At 42.9% G+C, this 8867-nt stretch overlaps 1 non-coding gene across 1 annotated transcript; it reads right to left on the bottom strand.

Moving 5' to 3' along the window:
* Positions 1-5743: 5743 nt before the first annotated feature.
* LOC118891374 lies at positions 5744-5850 on the bottom strand. The gene has a single exon (XR_005018958.1). It is a non-coding gene; the product is annotated as a U6 spliceosomal RNA (small nuclear RNA).
* Between the last annotated feature and the right edge of the window lie 3017 nt (positions 5851-8867).

The raw sequence follows: 8867 nt of genomic DNA, 5'->3' as shown, positions 1-8867 counted from the left end.
ATGATAGAACATCTGGGAGGTCAAATGCAAGCTATAGGAACATGGTCTTTCTTGAAAAACAAAAAACAAAAAAACCCATCCACCCTGGACTGCTCGGCAATTATGAGTGAGGCATTTTCCCATTTAATGCTGGTGATAACAGATGAGATAGAGCGATGAATGTTCCAGATGAGGAATGGAGGCTTGGGGAGAAGGGGCAGGTCCAGGATCTCACTGTAACTGGCTGCATCTGTGAGGCAGGGGCAGCTGAGCTCAGAGTACAGGACAGGGGTCTCCCAGGAGTGCCCAGAACACCAGGAGAGGGGGCTGAGCAGACAGGGCCAAGAAGGGATCCTGAGCCTCAGGTCAGGAGAGGAGGAGAGGCCACGATCGAGACTTGGGTCTTCAGTCCAGGGCCAAGTCAACGGGAACAGCTTTGCAAACTGGGTGTGGGGTGCACTGGGGCCAGAGGTTCAGGAAGGCGCTGTGAGTTGGGTGCGTGGGTCAGCAGGCTGCTCCTGCCGGCCATGAGGGCGGGGGACAGGCCTGCCAGATGGAAGATTCTGGGTGTGAGAGGCACTCAGGCAGCACGTGGTGAAGCCTGGATTGACATTCCTGCACCAGGTCCACTTAAGACTCCACTGAGGGCTGTGTGAACGCAGAGTCCCCATGGGGACAGCACTATTTTTAGCCAACACTGGGACGAAGGTCCATGATGAAAAGTGACCACTTCTTGTCTTGACCATCATTGCTGCTGTTCCGTCCCAAGGGGCTGCCCACCCCTGCCCCCGTTCAGCCTTGTTCTCGGGACCCTACGTCATGCCCTCACTTTCTTTGTCCTTTCTGAATCTCTCTCCTCCCCCTTCTCTCCCATGCTCTGTTCCTTCTTCTCCATTTCGTGCCCTTCCCTCCTCCAATGCCTTTGTCCTTTGCTAGGAGCTGGGGATGCAAAGATGAACAGGGCAGAGCTTCAGCCAAGGCAGGAGACAGACTCTGAAACATGAATTCTATGGAGAGAGTGACCAATGTGGAGTGAGCGGTTGGTGCAGGGCCCAGCCTGGGGAGCCAAGGGGGCATGCAGCCTTCCCTGGGAGCCCTGGCCCTGCCTCGGTTTTCGTATCTGTGCCCTGAGCCTACTGATACCAGCTGCTTCAGGGGGTGCCCAGGACCTAATTGGATGCCGCCTATAAATAGAGCCCTTAGCCCAGCACCTGAGCAGGACACGTGCCCAGCCCGTGCTGGCTGCTCTGTCATCCCCATCATTGTTATTCTACCTGGGAAGGGAAAGAGATGGAGTCGGGAAAGACTTCAGGATTAATAAAGGTTTTAAACACTCACGCCTGAAGCCTTTACCAAGGGGACCACATACCACACGAAGGATGTCCAGGTGGAATTTAAAGAGGCTGGGGTGAGGGAGCCCGGGGGCCACAAGAGAGGGGCTGAATCCCGGGATGGGGGCCGCAGGGCCGGATTAGCGGGGCTTTAGTGGGACAGCGCTCATTAACAGGGGCTGATCCCCAGCTTTTCTTCTCGTTGGAATGACGCTCCCAGTGTCCTCCCTGAGACAAAGATGTCACCGGATCAGGCTAATGAGGTTGATTGTGCCTTAAATTGGTGACGGCTCTCTTCACGGCTTAGGACATACACAGTTCTGTGGGTCACTTGGGAAGGGCTCCTAGGTTTTAAAGACAGTGAATTTATATCAGAAAGTGGTGAGGGACTTAAAATCTGTATCCATATCTATTTCATATCTCTCTCTATCATATCTCTATCTGTATATCTATATCTATCTATGCAGGCTTACGGAGAGATATCTTGGGTTTCGTTCCAGGCCACCACAATAGACTGAATATCACAGTAAAGGGAGTCACGTGAATTTTTTGGTTTCCCAGTGCATATAAAAGTTATGTTTACACTATACTATAGTCTATTAAGCATGCAATAGCATTATGTCTGTCTCAACTTTCCACATGCCTTCCTTACAAAGCTTAATCATTTCTAGCTTTTGATTTAAAGTAAGAAACATGCGACTCTTCTTTCACTTGAACACTTAAAGGGTAACCATTGTAGGGTTATTAATTGGCCTAATTTCAAGACTGTTGTATCTCAGAGAACAGGGAGACTCGAGGAGAAGGAGGGAGATGGGGGAATAGCTGGTTGGTGGAGCAGTCAGAATACACGCATCATTTATTGGTCAAGTTTACCGTCTTCTGTGGGCACAGTTCTTGGTGCCCCCAAACAATTACAATAGTAACATGAAAGATCACTGACCACAGTCACCATCACAAATATAATAATAGTGAAAATGTTTGAAGTACTACTAGAAGTGCCAAAATGTGGCACAGAGCTGTGAAGTGAGAAAATGCTGTTGGAAAAATGGAACCAATAGACCTGCTCTACGCAGGGTTGCCACAGTTAAACCAGGTGTGCCTGTCTCTATCTCTATATCCAAATCTGTCCCATAGGAAAACACAAGTATTCATTCATTTCTATTTTTTTCTTTCTTTTTTTAGGATTCCATAAACCATTCATGCCCGTGTAAAATTTTAAACTATATAGGACGGTGTAAGTAAGGAGTGAAAATCTTCCCTTCCTCTTTTAAAAAAATTTTTATTGGAGTATAGTTGGTTTACAATACTGTGTTAGTTTCAGGCATACAGCATAGTGATTCAGTTATACATATACATATATTCATTCTTTTTCAGATTCCTTTCCCATATAGGTTATTATACAATATAGAGTTCCCTGTGCAGGGTCCTTGTTTGTTATCTATTTTATATATAGTAGTGTGTGTATGTTAATCCCAAGTTCCTAATTTATCCCTCCCCATCATGTTTCCCTCTGGTAAGTTTTTTTTTGAAATCTGTGAGTCTGTTTCTGTTTTGAAAATAAGTTCATTTATATCATTTTTTAAAAAATTAAATTCCACATATGAGTGATATCATATGATATTTGTCTTTCTCGGTCTGACTTACTTAGTATGATAATCTCTAGGTCCATCCACGTTGCTGCAAATAGCATTATTTCATTCTTTTTTATGGCTGAGTAATATTCCATTTTATATATGTACCATGTCTTCTTTATCCATTCCTCTGTCGGTGGACATGTAGGTTGCTTCCATGTCTTCTTGGCTATTGTAAATAGTGCTGCAATGAACATTGGGGTGCGTGTATCTTTTTGCATTATCGTTTTCTCTGGATATATGCCCAGGAGTGGGATTGCTGTATCATATGGTAGTTCTATTTTTAGTTTTTTAAGGAACATTTAATGCTTTTCTTGAGGGAGAACCACTGTTTAAAGTTTGGAAGTCCCAGGCCATCTCTCTCTCTCTCTCTCTCTCTCTCTGAACGGGTGTGTGTGTTTTCATTTAACAATGCATCGTGAACAACTCATGAACTTCTCCATGTGTCATGTACATCAGTCTCCTGCTCTCAGTGGGAACCAGTGTGCCTGATTTCTTGACCCGTCTCCTTATTGCTACTTAGGAAGCCATCTCTGACCTTTAACTGTCACAGCTGACACTCAGAGACCACTGCGCAAGGCTCCTATTTGCCCTTTGCCCTGGGGGACAGGGTCCCACAGGAGGAGCTGCTGGCTAGTCACACTGCCCCCCTGCAGGTGTCAGTCTTCGCTGTGCCAGGCTGAGAGGTGGGGGTGACGACAGCCTGGCACAGCCTGTGTCTCGCTAATAGAGAGGTTGGCATGTTTTTTACTGCTTGTTGGCATTTCTTCTCTCTTACGTGAATTGCCTGTTCGTACCCTTCCCCATTTTTTGATGGGACAGTTGGCCCTTTACTGTCAGAGCTTTAAGCCAGTCAGGGCAACCTCTGGCCTTTATGTGTGTTCCAAATATTTTCTCTCAAGCTGTCATTTGTATTTCCACTTTATCTGTGGTCTTTTGCTGTATAGAACATTTAATCTTTATGGAGTAAAATTTGTGAATCTGTTTCTCAAAGGCTTCCAGATTCTGTCTTGCTTAGAAGGGCCTGCTCTACTCCAAGATTATGACACTAGTTGTCTGTACTTTTTTCTAGTACTTTTATAGCTTGATTGAGTGCATGTCGGTCTTTAATCCATCTGGAATTTATTTTAGGGTAATGTAAGAGTTTAATTTTACATTTTTCAAAGTGATGGTCAGTTGTTTCAATACTATTTACTATATAATCAATTGCCTCCCACCACTGATTTGTAATATAGCATTATCTCTATTTTTCTGTGACATCCTATCCCTATCTATCTATCTATCTATCTATCTATCTATCTATCTATCTATCTATCTATCTATCATCTCCCCCTTGGTTGTGTTCCATTGGTTCATTTGTCTGTTACCATGTTGTGTAACTAGCCTAGTTTTATGGTACCTCTTAATATCTGATGGGGTAAGATCTTGTTCTCCTCTGTTAGTTTTTTTACCTCCATAAATTTAGCAGCTAATTTTGTTTTGCCATTTAATTTTTAAATCCCAGAAAAGTAAATATCTGTTGGTATTTTGATTGGAATCACAGTGAACTTTATAGATTAATTTGCAGAGAATGCATCTTTACAATATTGAGTATCACCATCCAGGAATATGGGTGTATCTGTTACCTCTTGCTGTGTAACAAAGCATCCTGAAACTCAGTGGGCTTAAAACACATCTATTTATTATTGGTCACAAGTCCATAAGTTGGCTGGACATGGCGGATCTGGGCTGGGCTTGGCTGGATAGCTCCCCTTCAAGTTACAGATACATCTGGTTGGGCTTAGCTCCTCACTGAACTTGAGGCTTAGGTCGGCTCCCTTTTTATTCCTTTTAGGCATCAGGTCTGGGATAAGCTTCTTTCTTGGCAATGGAAGAGATGCAGGAAAGCAAGCAGAAGTCTCTTAAGACCTAGGCTCCAAATTGCAAACTGTTACTTCTGCTTACATGCTGTTGGCCAAAGCAAGTCACATGGTTTAGCCTAGAATCAAGGGATGGAGGAATACACTGCCCACAGGGAGGCCAAGGTAAGGAATGGATTCAGACAGAGATGAAGAATTGGGGCCAGTAATGCAGTTGACCTCAGGGTATACCTTGTATTTAGCTAGTTCTTCTTTTTTGTTTTTTAGTAAAGTTTTATGGTGTTTTGCATATAAATTGCACAATGCTCATTAGGTTTATTCCTAGGTATTTTACAGTTCTCATTGTGTTAGTGAGATCTTTTTTCCATTACACATTACAATCGTTTTTTATTGGCATACAGAGAAATAATTGATTTTTGGTTTTTTATATCATATCCAACCACTTTATCAAACTCTTACTGGTTCAGCATGATATTCAGTGGATTTACTATGTGGATAATCATATTATCTGAAACTATAATAATTTTGCCTGTTCTTTTCCTATATTCGTTTCTCTTATTTCTTTTCCTTACCTTATTGCATGCACAAAGTCCTCCAGAAAATAGTGAATGTAATGGTGTTGGTGGCAGGTATACTTGTTTTCTTCTTTAAAGGGATTGCTTCTGGGTTCCACTGACAAATATTGTATTTGCTATTGGTTGTTCCATGACAAATAATGGTAAATACTTGAAGTGAAGATAGGCCTCCTTCTAGAAAATTAAAAAGTTTCAAAGTCAGTGTGAGGAAGGTACATTCATGCAGTAACAAATTGTTAGTCTGCAATCTTTTGGCTGCAAGAAACAGATATCAACTCAACCTACCTTAATTTAAAAAAAAATGGCACTTATTATAAGGATGTAGGGCAGGAACACAGGTAAGATTTTTTTTTTTTTTTTTTTTTTTTTTTAATATGGAATGCTTCACAAGTTTTCATGTCATCCTTGCGCAGGGGCCATGCTAATCTTCTCTGTATTGTTCCACTTTTAGTATATGTGCTGCCAAAGTGAGCACAGAGCTAAGCTTGATGAAGGCCTTAGAAGGTCACTCAGATTCTCCCTTCATCTCTCATCTCCATTCCTTTTTGTGTCTCCGCTTTATTTTTATGTGCCTGCAGACCTACGTTCTCTGTTCCCCATGTCATAGGGCAAACCATGATTACCAGCCACGTGAACAAGGTCTCATTCCTTCTTTCTCTGTCTCTCATCACTCTTTCTATTTCTCTATGACTCAACTCCAGATTCTAAGGGAAGGAACTCTGATCAGCCCTAAGTGAGTTGGATGTGCTCCCCCTTCCTCCCCAAAAATCCATGGTCAGGGCACAGAAATGCTGCATTCTACATGGTCAAGAGCATCCCCCCTCTGGATCTGGGGAGGTAAGGGGAGGTTTTTTGGATGGACAGACATTCCATAGATGTCACTTGTACAGAGAGTGCCCCCAACACAGTGGTAGGAGTACTGGATTTAGAGCTGAGAGACTTCAAGCCAGATCTTGACTCTGCTTTGGACTCTCTCTTTGACCCTGGAAACGTCAACAGCCCCCAGCCCTCAGTTTCCCTATTTTTTCCAGCTTTATCGGCAAATAAAAATTGTAACTATATTTAATGTGTACAATGTAATATTTTGATATACAAATATGTTGTAAAGTAATTATCACAATCAAGTGAATTAATACAGCCATCACCTCACATTGTTAACTTTTTTTTTTTTTTTTTTTTGGTGTGGCGAGAACATATATGATCTACTCTCTTAGCAAATTTCCAGTGCACAATACAGTATTATTCATTATAGTCACCATGCTGTACATTAAATCTCCAGAACTTATTCATTCTGCATAACTGAAACTTTGTACCCTTTGGCTAACATCTCCCCATTCCCCTCCTACCCTCAGTACCTGGCAACCACCATTCTACTCTCTGCTTCTATGAGTTTGACTGTTTCAGATTCCACTTCTAAGTGAAATCATGCACTATTTGTCTGTGTCTGTCCTATTTCACTAAGCATAATGTCCTTCAGCCTTATCAAGGTTGTCCCAAATGGCAGAATCTCCTTTTTAAAGGGTGAATAATATTCCATTGTATTAATATATACATACCACATTTTCTTTATCCATTGACACACACTTAGGTTGATTCCATATCTTAATTATGGTGAATAAACATCTTCCCCCATTTTAAACATTGAATTAACAATGTCTATGCTTCTTCCTTGCAGGGCTATTGAGAGAAAGCAATGTATTATTTAATGGAAAGTATTTTTTGGCCCCATAATTACATAATTGCATAATTGCTGTGATGATTTCTTCTGCTGTTTTCTTCCCCTTCCTCCTTCTTCCTAAAATATAAATTGTTTCCTCATCATTGTAAAAAATGTACAGTATTATTACCAGAAAACAAAGGGAAAACCAGTGCCAAAAAAAAAAGACAATAAAACACCCTGAATCCTGCTGTCAACACTATGTCATAAACGGGTTGTGACCTCAGTTTTCTCTCCTTTTTCCTTTTTTTTCCCTACATTCACTGTTTTTATTTTTATTTATTTATTTATTTATTTTGACTGTGTTGGATCTTCATTACTATGCATGGGCTTTCTCTAGTTGCAGCAGGGGGGCTACTCTTTGTTGTGGTGCACAGGCTTCTCATTGCGGTGGCTTCTCTTGTTGCGGAGCACGGGCTCTAGGCGTGTGGGCTCAGTAGTTGTGGCACACGGGCTTAGTTGCTCCGCGGCATGTGGCATCTTCTGCACCAGGGCTGGAACCCATGTCCCCTGCATTGGCAGGCAGATTCTTAACCACTGTGCCACCGGGGAAGTCCCCATTCTCTTTTTTAAAATAAAACTAGAATCATTCAAGGGAGGTCTTTGTCCCAAGTATTTCCTCCTCTGGGGACTGAGTGGGAGTGGCACTTGGAGGTAGAATCATTAGGGACCCAACATTTTGGAGAGAAAATGAGAGAGAAGGGTGAGGGGAAACCAGCCTGGACCTCTCACACTGCCTGTGCCCCCATTGTGGGCTTTCCTTCCTCTCTCCTTCCAGGTTCCTTCGAGGGGCCAAGGGACCACTGCTGGGTGGGGGTGGGCTGAAAGCAACACCCCTCCTGTCTCCCCCCCTTCTCCTCTCTCAACATGCATCTTCTCAACCTCCCCGACCTGTGAGGCAAAACTCCACTGGCCTTCCTCTTACCTCCAGACTCTGCCATCTCTTTATGACTTTTTTCACCAAGAGCACCCACCCAATTTAATTTATCCCACTTAAACTGTATGGACATCCACTGGTGGGGAGACCCTACAGGAGGCTGGGCTTGGGCAACAAAGCCACTCCTGACTCTGCTGACGTACCTGACCCGTCAGAGGCCATGGGCCCTGCTGGTGGAGCATTATTTTGGCCTCCTTTTTAGGCTGCTGGGGAAGAGGGGGTGGGGTCCTGGGGCCGGCCAGTTGTTGGGGAGGCGGTTGTGCTTTCCAGGAAGGTGGGTGGAGATTCATGCCACAAGCCTAGGAAAGATACAAAGAAAAAGCACAATATGCCCATTGGTTAAAAACTTGGGCTCCTGAGTCAGCTGTCTGAGTTCAGACTGTGGCCCTGAGATCATGGGAAAGTCATTTAATCTCCAAACCTCAGTTTCCTCATCTGTGAAATGGGGAGGTCGAAGGTCTGATCTGGGGAAGTAACGCCCGATTTGTAGTGTTTGCCAGCTTCTACAGTATAAACACTCTCACTCATCATGGATGATTTCAAACCACCAACATGAAGCCAGGGAAGGCAGAGCTGGGAAGAGACTACAGCCACACACCATGATATATGATTTCCAACATACTGATACAATGTTTGTCAATAGCTTCCAAAGCATAGGTGATAGTAAAATGTAGTAAAATAATTAGGAAGTGACGAGTTTGAGTACATATTACCTATGCTTTTAATATAATTTACTTAATTGTAAGTTCATATACTTTAATTTTTAATAACAACTATGTTTAACAGACAGCTCACAAAATTCCCAAAAATTTAACAATTTGCTCGTGAGCGTCCATAG

This window comes from Balaenoptera musculus, chromosome 2 (assembly GCF_009873245.2).
Source record: "Balaenoptera musculus isolate JJ_BM4_2016_0621 chromosome 2, mBalMus1.pri.v3, whole genome shotgun sequence".
NCBI classification, from domain to species: Eukaryota; Metazoa; Chordata; class Mammalia; order Artiodactyla; family Balaenopteridae; genus Balaenoptera; species Balaenoptera musculus.
Note: the sequence above shows the minus strand (reverse complement) of the source record. Positions and strands in the feature narration are given on the sequence as shown.